This window comes from Aquarana catesbeiana, linkage group LG04 (genome assembly GCF_042186555.1).
Source record: "Aquarana catesbeiana isolate 2022-GZ linkage group LG04, ASM4218655v1, whole genome shotgun sequence".
Taxonomy (NCBI): domain Eukaryota; kingdom Metazoa; phylum Chordata; class Amphibia; order Anura; family Ranidae; genus Aquarana; species Aquarana catesbeiana.
In genome coordinates, this window is record NC_133327.1 from 47475742 (window position 1) to 47493420 (window position 17679).

Here is a 17679-nt window from a genome sequence, read left to right on the forward strand (position 1 = left end):
TAATCTTTGCTTAACTATTGCCTCAGGAGGCTTTGTCTGCCGCTCCCTGGGAAAAAGGTTCCTAGGACAGGAAGTGAGGAGAAATCTCTCCCTGCCTGTGCACAGCACACATAATGCAGTGACTGGTAATTTTCTGCACTGGAAGAGCACCAGTCACCACTAGAGCACATAGAAAACACTGCGCAGTGAGCTGCAATAAAATGCAGACTTGTCACATTTTATCACAGCGCACCTCAAGGCACCACACAGCAGAGTGGTGACCATGAGTGAAGTGTCACTTTGTGCACTTCAAATAAAGTTGGCAAAAAGGGTACTGTGTGATGCGCTAAAAACATGCATCACACCGCCCCCTATGGCTGGCTCACTGCAGCCACAACTCACAGCTGCCTGTAAACTAACCCACTCCAGTTTATTGTGTGGGCAGTTTTAACGGACCCTTATGGCAACAGAGAAGTAAAATGATTTTTAAAAGTTAAGTAGAGGAAAGATGGAACCTCTGTCAGCTTTTTATTGTTGTCCCTCAATGCAAATTTTCCTTCACTTTCTGTCTGGTAAAAAGGTCTCCAGAACAGGAATGGAAGGAAGTCTTTTGTGGAACCCTGGTAAAACCTGAAAAGGATTCTAACCTTTCCCCATTCTATACAAAAACAGTGTTGGCTATAGATACACAAGCTGGCCATACACAAGTAGATTTTCAACCAAAGGTTCAAACAAAAAATCTCAGCACGGTGGAGAACATAATTATTTGATCCCCTGCAGATTTTGTAGGTTTGCCCACTTACAAAGAAATGATGGGTCTATAATTTTTATCAAAGGTGTCTTTTAAATGATAGAGACAGAATATCAATCAAAAATCCAGAAAAAACATACAAAACAAATGCTATGAATTAAGTTGCAGTTCAGTGAGTAAAATAAGTATTTGATCCCCAAGCAGAACATTAGAGAGTTAGTACTTGGGGGAGAAACCCTTGTTGGCAAGCACATAGGTAAGACGTTACTTCGAGTTAGTGACCGGGTTTGCACACATCTCAGCAGTGGCGGCCCGTCCATAGGGGGCGCCTGGGCGCCGCCCTCCCCCCCCCCTCCAGGCAGCAAAAAAAAAAAAGTCAAAAAAAAAAAAAAAAATTTTTAATACTGGCCCTTTAAAAAAAAAAAAAAGGAAAAAAAAGGTCCTTAAGTGCACTGTGTTCGGACGCCGGATACAGTGCGACACCGGACACAGTGCACTTATAGGAAGCGCCACGTCTATGCAATCACGACATTGCAGACGTGGCGCTGCATTTGCGGGCGTTTAGCCCGCCTTGGGGCGTTTTCTGAAGCGCCAAGTAGCTTCCGCCCAGCCATAGTAATACATATTACAGGCGCCGGGCGGAAGCTACTTGGCACTTCAGATTTGATTGACATCTGCCCTGAGTCAGATGTCACTTCCTGGTTCTCTCTCTCATTGCGCCCGAGAGAGGAAGCAGGAAGAATGCTGGTGCCAGTGTGAGGAGGACACCGCAGGAGACCCAAGATAAGTACCTCTGTGTGGAGAATGGGGGGGACACCTGCTGTTGGGGGGCTCTGATGGGGACAACTGCTGTGGGGGGCTCTGATGGGGGACACCTGCTGTGGGGGGGCTCTGATGGGGGACACCTGCTGTGGGGGGCTCTGATAGGGGACACCTGCTGTGGGGGGGCTCTGATGGGGGACACCTGCTGTGGGGGGCTCTGATGGGGGACACATGCTGTGGGGGGCTCTGATGGGGGACACCTGCTGTGGGGGGCTCTGATGGGGACACCTGCTATGGGGGGCTCTGATGGGGGACACCTGCTGTGGGGGCTCTGATGAGGGACACCTGCTGTGGGGGGCTTTAATAGGGGACACCTGCTGTGGGGGGCTCTGATGGAGGACTCTGATGGGGGACACCTGCTGTGGGGGGACTTTGATGGGGACACCTTCTGTGGGGGGACTCTGATGGGGACACCCTGCTGTGGGGGACACCTGCTGTGGGGGGCTCTAAAGGGGGACTCTGATGGGGGACACCTGCTGTGGGGGGACTTTGATGGGGACACCTGCTGTGGGGGGACTCTGATGGGGACACCTGCTGTGGGGGGACTCTGATGGAGACACCCTGCTGTGGGGGACACCTACTGTGGGGGGCTCTAAAGGGGACACCTGCTGTGGGGGGCTCTAAAGGGGACACCTGCTGTTGGGGGCTCTGATGGGGACACCTGCTGTGGGGGGGCTCTGATGGGGACACCTGCTGTGGGGGGCTCTGATGGGGACACCTGCTGTGGGGGGCTCTGATGGGGACACCTGCTGTGGGGGGCTCTGATGGGGACACCTGCTGTGGGGGGCTCTGATGGGGGACACCGGCTGTGGGGGGGCTCTGATGGGGGACACCTGCTGTGGGGGGCTCTGATGGGGGACACCTGCTGTGGGGGGGCTCTGATGGGGGACACCTGCTGTGGGGGGACTCTGATGGGGGACACCTGCTGTGGGGGGCTTTGATTGGGGACACCTGCTGTGGGGGGCTCTGGTGGGGGGCTCTGATGGGGGACACCTGCTGTGGGGGGCTCTGATGGGGACACCTGCTGTGGGGGGACTCTGATGGGGGACACCTGCTGTGGGGGGCTTTGATAGGGGACACCTGCTGTGGGGGGCTCTGGTGGGGGGCTCTGATGGGGGACTCTGATGGGGGACACCTGCTGTTGGGGGGCTCTGATGGGGGACACCTGCTGTTGGGGGGCTCTGATGGGGGACACCTGCTGTGGGGGGACCCTGATGGGGACACCTGCTGTTGGGGGGCTCTGATGGGGGACACCTGCTGTGGGGGGCTCTGATGGGCGACTCCTGTTTTGGGGGGACACTGATGGGGACACCTGCTGTGGGGGACACCTGCTGTGGGGGGCTCTGATGGGGGACACCTGCTGTGGGGGGACTCTAATGGGGGACGCCTGCTGTGGGGGGACTCTGATGGGGGACACCTGCTGTAGGGGGACTCTGATGGGGGACACCTGCTGTGGGGGGCTCTGATGGGGGACACCTGCTGTGGGGGGCTTTGATAGGGGACACCTGCTGTGGGGGGCTTTGATAGGGGACACCTGCTGTGGGGGGCTTTGATAGGAGACACCTGCTGTGGGGGGCTCTGGTGGGGGGCTCTGATGGGGGACTCTGATGGGGACACCTGCTGTGGGGGGACTCTGATGGGGACACCTGCTGTGGGGGGACTCTGATGGGGACACCTGCTGTGGGGGGACTCTGATGGGGACACCTGCTGTGGGGGGACTCTGATGGAGACACCTGCTGTGGGGGGACTCTGATGGGGACACCTGCTGTGGGGGGACTCTGATGGAGACACCTGCTGTGGGGGGACTCTGATGGAGACACCTGCTGTGGGGGGACTCTGATGGGGACACCTGCTGTGGGGGGACTCTGATGGAGACACCTGCTGTGGGGGGACTCTGATGGGGACACCTGCTGTGGGGGGACTCTGATGGGGACACCTGCTGTGGGGGGACTCTGATGGAGACACCTGCTGTGGGGGGCTCTGATGGAGACACCCTGCTGTGGGGGACACCTGCTGTGGGGGGCTCTGATGGGGACACATGCTGTGGGGGCTCTGATGGAGACTCCCTGCTGTGTGGGGCTCTGATGGGGACACATGCTGTGGGGGGGCTCTGATGGAGACACCCTGCTGTGGGGGGCTCTGATGGGGACACCTGCTGTGGGGGGCTCTGATGGGGACACATGCTGTGGGGGGACTCTGATGGAGACACCCTGCTATGGGGGGCACTTGCTGTGGGGGGCTCTGATGGGAATACATGCTGCGGGGGGACTCTGATGGAGACACCCTGCTGTGGGGGACACTTGCTGTGGGGGGCTCTGATGGGGACACATGCTGTGGGGGGACTCTGATGGAGACACCCTGCTGTGGGGGGACTCTGATGGAGACACCCTGCTGTGGGGGGACTCTGATGGAGACACCCTGCTGTGGGGGACACTTGCTGTGGGGGGCTCTGATGGGGACACATGCTGTGGGGGGGGACTCTGATGGAGACACCCTGCTGTGGGGGACACCTGCTGTGGGGGGCTCTGATGGGGACACATGCTGTGGGGGGATACTGATGGCAACTCTGATGTAAGGGAACAGAGGCTGTATTTGGGGGGGGCAGAGGCTGCATTTGGATTTGGGGGGGAGACAGAGGCTGCATTTGATGTGACAGAGGCTGCATTTGATGTGACAGAGGCTGCATTTGATGTGACAGAGGCTGCATGTAAGAAGGGACTGCTGGGGACACCTGATGGCATCTGGTTGTAGGCAACGTGGCTAGTGACACACTCGGGGCTCCCACTGATTCTGCATTATGGTGAGTTGAACGATTTCATTTTATATTACAATGTAATAATAGTAATAATGAGCTTCAATTATCCTGACACCATAACAACCATGGTGCCGGGATGATTGAAGCGCTAACACCAGGTGTTTGGAGTATCTTTATCTGATGATTGTTAAACTTTGTAGAATACACATTTCTTTTGTTGTGTATGATCTAAGCCTGCTGTCCCTCTCTCCCTCTCCCTCCATCCCTCGTTCATCTCAGACGCTAACCACACCACCTTAGAGCCACGCCCACTATTTCACTGAAACCACGCCCATTTTCACCAAGTGGGAGGGGTCAAAAAGGAAGGGCGGGGTCTGGCGCCCCCCCATCCTAAAACTTCACCAGCCGCCACTGCATCTCAGGAGGGATTTCGGTCCACTCTTCTGTACAGATCTTGGCAACTCGAAGTTTCGGCTCCCTCCATAAAGTTTCTATGGGATTAGGGTCTGGAGACTGACTAGGCCACTCAAACACCTTAATGTGCTTCTTCTTGAGACATTCCTTTGTTGCCTTGACTGTAAGTTTTGGGTCATTGTCATGTTGGAAGACCAATCCATGACCCATCTTTAGTGTTCTGGCTGAGGGAAGAAGGTTCTCTTCCAAGATTTTACAATACATGACCCCGTCAATTGGCTCCTCAATGCGGCAAAGTCAGCCTGTACGTTTAGCAGAGAAACAGCCTCAAAGCATCATGTTTTCACCTCCGTGCTTGACTGTAGGGATGGTGTTCTTAGGGTCACAGTCAGCACTTTTCTTCTGCCAAACACAGTGATTCGAGTTAATGCCAAAGAGCTCAATTTTGGTCTCATCTTACCACAGCACTTTCTCCCATAGCTTCTCTGAATCATTTAGATATTCATTGGCATGCCTGTACATGTGCCTTTTTGAGGAAAGGGACTTGCCATGTTTGGAGGATGAAAAATGCCTTCTCTGGTAAAAGTACAGACCAACTTTGCTGGGCCAATGAATGTCCTGTAAAGCTGGCTATAAACTAGTAGATTTTCTAACAAATATTTGTGGAGATTTTTTTGCAAAAATTCAAAAAATTTCAGTAAATTTGATGGTTTGAAAAATGTTGTTCAAAAGTAGTTTACATTTTTGTTTGCTTTTAACTGTCGATTTTGGAGTGAATGGACTTAAAGTGGTTGTTAACCCACTACACTATAAACATACAATCCCCTCTGTAAAATAACATTGTGTGCCCCAGTGTCTGTGTTATATAAAAAAGATGCCAATCTCTACCTTATATCAGAGCATCTCCGGGCGTTCACGTGACTCCTCAGCTCTCTCCTCTCCCCGGCTGACAGCTATAGTGGGAGGGTCCGAGAACTCCTGCTGACATCATCTGAGAGAAGAGGAGTGTTGCGGATGATGGAGGCACATAAACTGACCACGTTGTCAGGGCTCAGCAGCCATTAAAATCTGTGGTCAGTTTACAGGGGGGAGGGCAGAACCAGGCAGGATCAGCCAGGTTTATGTAGGTGATAGAAGGGGCTGTTATGCATGCTTTAAGGGAACAGGATCTGTTTTTTTTTTCAGGGTAACAAACACTTTAACCGAATGAAAAAAACACATATGTTAGATGTTCATTTATTGGATAAAAATTTTCTATCCTAGTCCTTTGAATTTTCTCATCACTGTGGTAAAAAAACATCAATTTGCCCCTGCTTATGATTAGAAAATTGAAGGAACGATCTTAAAATGAAAAAAATCTAACAAAATTCTACTAGTGTATGGCTAGCTTTGGTGGTTGGGTCAGCAGATCATGACCAACCCACAGGTAAGAATACTGAGCAAAAACAATTACGCAGAGCAGGTAAGTATGACACGTTTGTTTTTGTTTTTTTGTTTTTTTTACCTTTGCAGTCCCTTTAAGCTGCCCATGCATGGATCAGAATTGCTGATGCACTGTGCTTTAGTAAGCTAAATGTCATCCAGTTAGACTTAACATCCATTATTTCCCAGTTTTTACCTTTAAAATATGTGCATAGTATATAGACTGACAAGCCCTGGAATACATCTAGACCTACTTTTGGTGTATTCTGCATGTCACACCTGCACTGATATGTACACATACTGGGCTTCCAGTAGAAATGAATAGAAAGCATTTACCAAAATATCTCCATGCATTAACAATGGGCACAGCACAAAACCTGCACAGCTAATCTACTAAAATGCTTAGTATGTACATACCCCGGGAGCACAAAACTTTGTTCTTCTGCCCCCTTTTCCTGTATGCTTATAAACCACATTACTTTCACAGCATCTCTTCGAAAAGTTCCATCACGGAATTTTGGAATCAGCTATTCTCTTTAAAGTCAAATGTTATCAGTATGGTGAGCGTCAGCAGAGTCCTCTCTTATTTCATTCAAGATTAGTACCTTTATATCACCCACTTTCTGTTATGGATCAGGCACTTTCTTCCAACTGTGTGATCTTGTGGCTGTCTCCTACTGTGCTGAAGAACAATGGAATAACATTTTCTCCTATGGATAACGAAATGATGGAACAAAAACTGAAGCAATTACAAAAAAAAGTATGTTGTGACTCCTTTTTTAAAATGTAAAGCTACCTTCCTGGCCCAATGGCCATTCTGATATACTTATATAGATTAAAAAAAGACTTAATAGAGTTCAACCAATAATATAAAAATACATTAAAAACCTGCATTCATAAAACCCTAAACCCACAGTTGATCCAAAGGAAGGCAAAATAAAAAATTTAAGTATGGTCCAATATGCTCCAACAGGTAAAAAATCCCTTCCTGATCCATGTTGGCCAGCCTTTCTCAATCTATTCAACATAGAGGACCCCTTCATATTGCTCAGGGAACCCCTGCTAATAATTGCCACATCTACAGCTCACGTTACATTCGGTATGTTCTTTACCAGGCATGTTCTTTACCTGGAAAAATGACTGCAAAAAATACTCATTGCTCAAGGAACCCCTAGCAAGTTAACCATGAAACCCTGATTGAGAATATCTGTCTTAAGCCAGCCATATAACAGTAGATTTTATTTATTTATTTATTTTTTTTAAATTCTGTTAATTGTTTTTTTCAGGTAAAACAGTGTACATAATAGAACCTCTGGACATTCCCTAAATCACTAATACAAAACAAAAGACAAAAAAAAAAAAAAAAAAATAAAGACATAAAGAATACAAAATGGTCGTCTACAAAAAAACTGCCAGTGCTAACCGTGACTTTTAACTGCTCAACCCGCTGCATGGAAAGAGTAATAATATTACTATAATTATTATAATTGAGTCTCATATAGCCTTTTAGGGGGAATGAAGGAATCAGAGGAAGCATTATATAAACCAAGTCTTTGGGTCACTTCAAGTGATCATTTAAAACCTGTCAAGGAGAACCAGTATGATCTGAACTGCAAGGCAGATGTCACCCGCTTATGAAATGTAGTATAGTCACTGAGTGGCATTTGTTGAATCAGACTCTAACCCAATATTCCAAACTTTGTTAAACTTAGCTATGCAATTCCTGGAAAGGTACATTGCTTTTTTACAGGGGAATTGCCAAATTTACCAAAGTTTTCCCGAAGTTTAAGAGGGGACGTTCCTGTTGTTTCCATTTTAGAAGTATTTATTTTCTGGCATAAAAAAGTAGTAGACCTTTGAGAGTTTTAGTTGCTCAGCGGTGCGCTAAGGTGCTCACTAGGCCCAACAAGCAAACCAAAGTGGTTATTGAAATGGGGATTGCAGTAGAGTAATAAAGTGGACAACCTCACCCCAGAAGGACTGCAGCTTAGGGCAGGACCACAACATGTGTTAGAAATCAGCTGTGCCACCACCACATTTCCAACAGTGAGGATATGGCTCTGGGTAGATTTTATTTAATCTTTGTGGTGTCAAGTAGGCCCTGTGAACTAGTTTGAACTGTATTAGGCGGTCTTTGGCTGCTACGAAATGTGAACATGGATATTCCCATATATCTTCCTAGTCCTCTTTATCCAGTTCCGGGTAATCCAACTGCCACTTAGCATATAATGCTTCCAGTCCAAAATGGACTGAAGATAAGAGTGCCCTGTAAATGGTAGATAGGGGTTTGTCGAACTGAGCATCACACAACTGAGTTTCTAAATTAGATTGATAAAGAGTTATAGGTTGGGAACCAAATTGAGCGGAGAAGGCTTGACAGAGTTGTATATATCGAATAGAAGTATCTATTCGGTAACCCATATTTTTGTTTAAGTGCATCAAAAGACATAAGAACCCCATCCAGACATATATGCTCTATGGTTTTAATTCCCTTTGTTGCCCATATTACTGGGTCTGGTATAGAGTGGAACTCGGGGAGCAGTGGGTTGAGCCATAAAGGAGTGGTAGTGGACCACCTGGTGGGTTCCTCCCAGCGTTTACTTACTTGTAGTTGCCAAACCTGGATAACTGCTTTCATTGAAAGGGTAAGGTGGTGCTGGGCTTTATCTCCCCTGTACAATGCATTCCTCAATGACTCATAGGACCTGAGTAAGGCTGCCTCTAGGGCCACCTAGGCATTGGTGTCATCGGAGGTTACCCAATCATGGGCCTGTGAGAGAAGAGCAGCAAAAAAATATTTTTGAATATTTGAATAATATATAGAGCAGGCTAAACTTCCCTGTGTCCATGGCCTCCGAAGAATCGACTTATTGACAACAGTAGATTTTTGAACAAACATTCATTCATATATTTTTACAAGCAATTTGTATGAAAATTCTCAGTACATATATTAACTTGACATAAATTGTTTGAAAATACTTACAAATGTGGTTTGCTTTTAACATTTTGAAATGAATGTAATTTCCTGAACGAAAATAACGCTCACGGCTAGATATCCATATGTTCGAGAAAAAATTTCCATTCTGCTCCTTCTAATTTTCTGGTCAGTGTGATCAAAAATGAACTTTGATTTGATCTCACTAATGATCAGAAAACCAAATGATCATTCATTAAACAAAAGTTTGAGTGACATTCTACTAGTGTATGACCAGCTTTAGGCATTTACATATATTATTCCCAGGGCCACATTTCTGGCCAGACTGCTGGTTGGAAGCTAAACAGTGGGGACTTGAGTGGAGAGTGTGAACAAGTTTTGCTTTTGACTGCTGGTTATTGCTGGGTTGCATTTTTAGGTTCTTTTTGGGGCTTTTCCTCTTAGCTTTTTAACACCTTTTTCTGCCACTTTTTAAACAGCTTTTTTTTTCTTTGCTTCCTTAAGCTTACTAATTAAGAGGAGTGGTTAATTGGTCACAGGTGCTTGAGGCCAATATAACTTTCTATAGAACTCATTGTGAGCCTGCTCATCTTTGAGTTTGCTGCAACTTAGACCAAGTGGAACTGGACTAAGTGGTGAGTTAAAAAAACAGAGTAAGTGGAACTGAACTAAGTGGTGAGTTAAAAAAACAGAGTTAGTAGAACTGGACTAAGTGGTGAGTTAAAAAAAAAAAACAGAGTTAGTGGAACTGGACTAAGTGGTAAGTTAAAAAAACAGAGTTAGTGGAACTGGACTAAGTGGTGAATTAAAAAAACAGTTGAAAACAATAGGTTATAACAGGCGTCAAGTACCTGTGTAGGGTGAGTGTGTACCTGTGTATTGTAAGTATATGAGTGCTGCGAGTGCACGTAGGCTGTATTGAGTATTAGTGCCAGGTAGTACCTGTGTATTGTGAGTACCTGAGTTTTGTCTGAGTAGTGTGTGTGGATCGTTAGTACTTGTGTATTGTGTGTGCACGTGGGTTAGCAAGTGCAGGATGGTCAGCGAGTGCACGTTGGTCAGCGAGTACCTGTGTATTGTCTTGTTGAATACCTGTGTGTTGTCCTATTGAGTATTAGTGTCAGGAAGCTAGTTGTTAGGTAATCTGGACAGGGTATAATCCCCAATCCTCATTAAATTAGTAGGTACAATGCCCGGTGGGTGTGGAGATGCGACTCGGTGTACATCTTGCGGCATGTATGCGTTCCTTGATCAGCCGATTGAGGGCGAATACTGCTGTGCAAAATGTAAGCACATTGTTTCCCTGGAAGCCCAGGTTCTGAATCTGGGGAAGCAACTGTCAGCACACAGAAGACCCTCCATACTAAAGGAGAGCCAGGAATGTACACGGCAGGTGCTGGCAGGGGCCAGCACAGAGGCGGGTGGAGACAAAGATGTGCAGGCACTAGGAAAGAGTAGATGGGTGACAGTCAGGATGGGTAGAGGGGGAAGTGCCATGGAGGCCGATCCAGGGCTGGAGCATCCCAATAAGTACGCTCCATTGAGTGACATTGGTAAAACCAGTCAGGGACCAGCACTGCTTGAGCTGAGGGACTCTCCTAGTTGCTGGGGGAAGAACTCCTCCAGTGAGAGCGGGGGGAAGAGAAGGGAAAGGAAAGACAGATTCTGGTGGTAGGGGACTCAATTCTTAGAAGGACAGAGAGGGCAATCTGTATCAAGGACCTGAAGCGCCGAACTGTATGTTGTCTACCGGGCGCTAGGGTTCGGCACATCACGGATCTGGTGGACAGATTACTGGGAGGGGCTGGGGATAACCTGGCTGTCATGGTGCACATTGGCACCATTGACAAAGTCAGAGGCAAATGGAGTGTCCTAAAGAACAATTTTAGGGACTTGGGAGCTAAATTGAGGAAAAGGACATCCAAGATAGTATTCTCAGGAATACTACTGGTACATCGAGCCACACCAAAAAGGCAGAGGGAGATTAGGGAAGTAAACAAGTGGCTGAGGAGCTGGTGTAATAAGGAGGGGTTTGGCTTTCTGGAGTACTGGGCCGCTTTCTCAGTTGATCACCAGTACTATAGAATGGACGGACTGCACCTAAATGAGGAGGGTGCAGATCAGCTGGAAGTGAAGATGGCCAAAAAAGTTAAAGGGGTTGTTAAACAATGCGACGGGGGGAGGGCCCAGAGGTAGAGATAGTCAGTGTGGAACAGATTCTAGACGGTAGTATTGGGGGCATTAGTGGTAGGTTGATTAAAGCACATAAACCCAAGGTAAGTATAGTAACAAGTCCTAGTTGCAGTCTTGGAACACCCAATAAGAGGATAGTATGCAACCGGTCTAAACTGTGTGGCATGTTAACCAATGCCAGGAGCCTGGCGGACAAGATGGGTGAACTAGAGATACTGTTGTACGAGGAGGATTTGTATTTTGTGGGAATTTCAGAGACCTGGTTCAACACCTCTCATGATTGACTGGCAACCATTCAAGGGTATACCCTTTATCACAGGGATTGAGAGGGTAAAAAAGGGGGAAGGGTATGCCTATATATTAAGAATAATGTACAAGTGAATGTGAGAGATGTCATCACTAAGGGAGCTAGGGAGGAGGTGGAATCCTTATGGGTAGAGCTCCAAAGGGATGAAGCCAGTTCCTTAATGTCTTGCAGGACAATTTCATGGTTCAGATGGTAGACGCACCAACTAGAAATAAAGCGTTGCTGGACCTACTGACCCAACAATACAGACCCGATCATGGATGTGGAAATACGGGGCAATTTAGGAAACACGATCACAGGTCAATCAGCTTCAGTATAAATCACACAAATAGGAAACATAAGGGGAATACAAAGACACTGAATTTCAACATAGCCAACTTCCCTAAACTACGCTAGAAGGCATGAATTGGGATAAAATCTTAGGAACAAAGAACACAGGGGAGAGATGGGTTTGCTTTAAGAGCATATGAAATAAGGGCATTAGCCAATGCATCCCATTGGGTAATAAATGTAAAGGAGCGAACAAAAGTCCTGGATGGCTTAACACCAATGTAAAGGAATCGGGGGGCTTCAGTAACCAAAACTGCAGTGTTTATCCTTTTGACACATCACAGGAAGCACCTCCACGGTTAACAGAGGACAGAATTAAAATTAGACTTGGGAAACTTAACATTAATAAATCACCGGGACCAGATGGCTTGCACCCGAGGGTACTTAGGGAACTCAGTCAAGTAATTGCTAGACCACTGTTCCAAATTATTACTGACAGTCTACTGACTGGAATGGTACCAGCTGATTGGAGAAAAGCCATGTAGCACAAATATTTAAAAAGGGCCCAAAATACATCCCTGGGAATTACAGATCAGTTAGCCTAACATCAGTAGTATGCAAGCACTTGGAGGGGATGATAAGGGACTATATACAAGATTTTAGTAATGAGAACGGTATCATTAGCAGTAATCAGCATGGATTCATGAAGAATCGTTCTTGCCAAACCAATCTATTAACCTTCTATGAGGAGGTGAGTTGCCATCTAGATAAAAGAAGGCCCGTAGACGTGGTGTATCTGGATTTTGCAAAAGCATTTGACACAGTTCCCCATAAACGTTTACTGTACAAAATAAGGTCCTTTGGCATGGACCATAGGGTGAGTACATGCATTGAAAACTGGCTACAAGGGCTAGTTCAGAGGGTGTTGATAAATGAGGAGTACTCTGAATGGTCAGCGGTGGGTAGTGGGGTCCCCCAGGGTTCTGTGCTGGGACCAATCCTATTTATTTTGTTCATAAACAACCTGGAGGATATGATAAACAGTTAAATCTCTGTATTTGCGGACAATACTAAGCTAAGCAGGGCAGTAACTTCTCCGCAGGATGCGGAAATCTTGCAAAAAGATCTGAACAAATTAATGGGGTGGGCGACTACATGGCAAATGAGGTTTAATGTAGAAAAATGTAAAATAATGCATTTGGGTGGCAAAAATATGAATGCAATCTATACACTGGGGGGAGAACCTCTGGGGGAATCTAGGATAGAAAAGGACCTGGGGGTCCTAGTAGATGATAGGCTGAGCAATGGCATGCAATGCCAAGCTGCTGCTAACAAAGCAAACCGAATATTGGCATGTATTAAAAAGGGGATCAACTCCAGAGATAAAACGATAATTCTCCTGCTCTACAAGACTCTGGTTTGGCCACACCTGGAGTATGCTGTCAAGTTCTGGGCACCATCCTTCAGGAAGGATGTACTGGAAATGGAGCGAGTACAAAGAAGGGCAACAAAGCTAATAAAGGGTCTGGAGGATATTAGTTATGAGGAAAGGTTGCGAGCACTGAACAAATTCTCTCTGGAGAAGAGATGCTTAAGAGGTGATATGATTTCAATTTATAAATACCGTACTGGTGACCCCACAATAGAGATAAAAAAATTTTGCAGAAGGGAGTTTAACAAGACACGTGGCCACTCATTAAAATTAGAAGAAAAGAAGTTTAACTTTAAACTACGTAGAGGGTTTTTTACTGTAAGAGCGGCAAGGATGTGGAATTCCCTTCCGCAGGTGGTGGTCTCAGCGGGGAGCATCGATAGTTTCAAAAAACTATTAGATAATCACCTGAATGACCGCAATATACAGGGATATGTAATGTAATACTGACATATGATCACACACATAGGTTGGACTTGATGGACTTGTGTCTTTTTTCAACCTCACCTACTATGTAACTATTCCTAGAGCCTGTAGGCACACAAAATGTCTTTTTAACATGCTTTATTTTGTTATAAAGAGGGGTACAACCAGCATATCAACAAAATATTGATCATATCAAAAGTGATACAAACAGCGAGATGTTATTATTAAAATTTAGTCAATAAAGCAAAACAATGAGAGGAGTGGTGGTCATAAGGCCGAAATGACTGAATAGCCTTGGTAACTAACATGGCATCAGTTTGGTGTCAAAGAATTGGGTTTCAGGAGGAAGTGAGATAAAAAGAGGAGGAAGAGAAGGAGAAGGGAAAAAAAGGGGGGAGGATAAGAGGGATTGGGAGAAGTGGAGGGGAGAAGGGGAGGGAGGGTGGAAGTGAAAAAGGGGATGAGGGGTGAAGCAGGGGGGTATCAAATCCACTGGGAGGGCTCTTATACAGCTGCAAGGCTCACCAAGGAAATCTTTTAATGTCTGTATGAGTGCCATGGGGTCCAAATTTTGAGGAATTTTGCATGGGTGCTGGTAAGCTTACTATTTAGTTGTTTGTTAATAAAAATGCCATCCAGGTGACATTCAGCTTTGGAGAAATTATTAAATTACTTCTTATACTCTTTAGCAAGACAAAATTAACCAAATTGAATTGAATTGATATTTAGTAATGTTGGGGGTTTGAAATGCAGGAAGGCCAACCAGGGATTCTTGTAAGCGCTATTCCAAGTAGTGTACGCAGTAGTGAGAAGACCCTGGACCAAAAACGGCCCAACATAGGACAAAACCACCAAATATGAAGCACATTGCCAGTGGTCCGGCAGCCTCAGTCCATGAGTGCCACCTATCAGTGCCTATCAATGCCGCCTTATCAGTGCAGCTCTACCAGTGCCCCCTCATCAGTGCCCATCAATGCAGCTTATCAGTGACCATCACTGCATTATATCAGTGCCAACTATCAGTGCCCATCAGTGCAGCCTCATCAGTGTCCTTAAGTGCAGCCTTATCAACACCCATCAGTGCAGCCTCATCAGTGCACATTAGTGAAGAAGGAAAAATGACTTTTTTGCAAAATTTTATAACAGAACTAAGAAAACATTTTTTTTTTTTCAAAAATGTCTGTCTTTTTTTGTTTATTTAGCCAAAAATAAAAAAAAACAGTGGTGGTTACATACCACCAAATAAAGCTCTATTTGTGTGAAAAAAATGATAAAAGTATCATATAGGTACAGTGTTGCATGACCCTTCAATTGTGATTTAAAGTGTGATAGCGCTGAAAGCTGAAAATTGGCCTGGACAGGAAGAAGGTGAAAGTGCCGGGTTGGCAAGTGGTTAATAAAAATCAGCTCCTTACTTTTTCAGCTGGCTCCTAGATTCAAAGCTAATTTTTCAAGTCCTGCATTTCATCTACCCTCCAGATTTTTGGACTGGTTAGTTTTAAATGTTAAAATGAAGGAAAAGTAGTGGTAAACAGAAGCCAGAATTGGTTTAACTGTTCATTTTTGATCTTTGATTCATCAGTCCATGTGATCAGGGGTGTGCCCTTTGCCTAAATAAATGATAAAAAGATGCAACTTTTTCCCACACCGTAGGTTTGGGCGGTATGCCAATATCTGTCCTGTCCCTCTCCATTGATCTCCAGCTCCCAATAAATACGTTGGATGCTCTGGGTGACCTTTTTTTGTACTGAGTAATTGTCAAACAACCACGTAAGCTATCGCAACTTTGAATTTTAATGATCGCAAACCTCTGAAAATGTTGTAGCCATGCTAATTTCTCTCTCTGCAAACCCAGCTTGATCCTAATTACACTCATGCCCCATACACACGATCGAACTTTCCGACAACAAAACCGCGGATTTTTGTTCAAAGGTTGTTGGCTCCAACTTGTCTTGCATATGCACGATCACACAAATGTTGGCCAACAATTAAGAACGTAGTGACGTACAAGATGTATGGTGAGTCGATAAAAAGGAAGTTCAATAGTCATGTGATATCTCCATTATGAGCGCTAGTTTTACAAGACCGAGCGCTTCCGGCTCGTTCTTAATTCTGAGCATGCGTGAACTTTTGTGCGACGGACTTGTGTACACACGATCGGAAAGTTCGACAACAAAGTTTTGTTGGCGGAAAATTTGAGAACCTGCTAGCCAACATTTCTTGGCAGAAAGTCCGACAACAGATGTTCGATGGAGTATACACAAGCTCACATCCAACATTTCCCGTCGGAAAGTCCGATCTTGTGTACGTGGCATAACAGTTTACGCAAACAGATTATTTTTTCCAGTGTGCCTTGTGATGTAACATTGAGAGGGGAGAAAACAACTCTTGAAATGTCCATTTTGTTCCTTTAGTACAGAGACAAAAACAGAATTCTAAAAGAGCACAGGTTGGCCAAAATAGGTAGAACAGTTTTATGTTAATATCTTATTATAGCTTCAATAAACATGTACAATTCTTGAAATAAGCTTCTAAACTTCTCATTTACATAGTTACATAGTTACATAGTAGGTGAGGTTGAAAAAAGACACACGTCCATCAAGTCCAACCTATGTGTGTGATTATGTGTCAGTATTACCTTACATATCCCTGTATGTTGCGGTCATTCAGGTGATTATCTAATAGTTTCTTGAAGCTATCAATGCTCCTCGCTGAGACCACCGCCTGTGGAAGGGAATTCCACATCCTTACCGCTCTTACAGTAAAGAACCCTCTACGTAATTTAAGGTTAAACCTCTTTTCTTCTAATTGTAATGAGTGGCCCCGAGTCTTATTAAACTCTCTTCTGCAAAAAAGTTTTATCCCTAATGTGGGGTCACCAGCACAGTATTTGTAAATTGAAATCATATCCCCTCTCAAGCGTCTCTTCTCCAGAGAGAATAAGTTCAACGCTCGCAACCTTTCCTCATAACTAAGATCCTCCAGACCCTTTATTAGTTTTGTTGCCCTTCTTTGTACTCGCTCCATTTCCAGTACATCCTTCCTGATTTACGTATGCACAAATTCTCAAAAAAAAAAAAAAAAAAAGCCGGAAAATTGTTCTGCTCAAGTGTGACTGTAGCCTTTATTATAACAATGTTTAGATATTATTTGGGCTCTTATTGTAAAAATAATAAAAATACCAAAAATTACATTGTATGCATATATTTTTCTTCAAATGAAAACACAAAATGAAAAACACAGAATATTTTCATTAGGCACATGAATAACGATAAAAAAAAGTAACAATGTTTTAATAAGAAACAGAAAAGTTAATATACTTTAGTCTTTCTGTTATAAAATAAGCCCCAGGTTTTGTCTTTGGCATCCCAGGGACCGAATTCCCAATAACTCCCTTCATATTTACTTATTTTTTCCTCTGCACTGATAATTCCTTTTCCTAAAACATCCGTGACAATATCCGTAACATAAATCTTCAAAGCGACAAGGCACCTCATCTCTGACCTTTGCTACCGAATCTGAGATATTTCACTCAGATTTTGGGTTCCTGGAGTCTTATTTTATCTCCTTTCCCATATGAGGAAGCTCTTCAAAGGGAACCAAAATTAGACAAAAGAAAAGCTCTGCAAATTATTTGCAGCATCCTCGCTGAAGAGATTGGAAGCATTTCATCATTTTCCTCGTCTTCCAAATATTAGCATTTAATGAAATACATATTTGTTTCATTTATTTTGAGTCTTCTCCAAGGCCAGCAAATACCAGAAACGCCGATGTTTTGATAGGATCGAACCCTTATTGGTTTGTTTTCTTTTCATTCTTTCTGTTTGGATTGCGAGTTTTCTTTTTTGGAAATCCGTCTGTTTTTAACTGGAGGAGCCTCGCTAATAAGTTGGACTTGCAGAGGAGGTAGGAAGATTGTCCCGGATGTCTACAGATCTTCCAGAGATAGACAGCTGTTTTTCAAACAGGATAT

The 17679-nt window shown here is 44.9% G+C and overlaps 1 protein-coding gene across 1 annotated transcript in view; it reads left to right on the forward strand.

Annotated features, from left to right (window-relative positions):
- The window catches only part of PKHD1 (PKHD1 ciliary IPT domain containing fibrocystin/polyductin), a 908610-nt gene that overhangs the window by 641733 nt on the left and 249198 nt on the right, over positions 1-17679 (forward strand). The window lies entirely within an intron of this gene.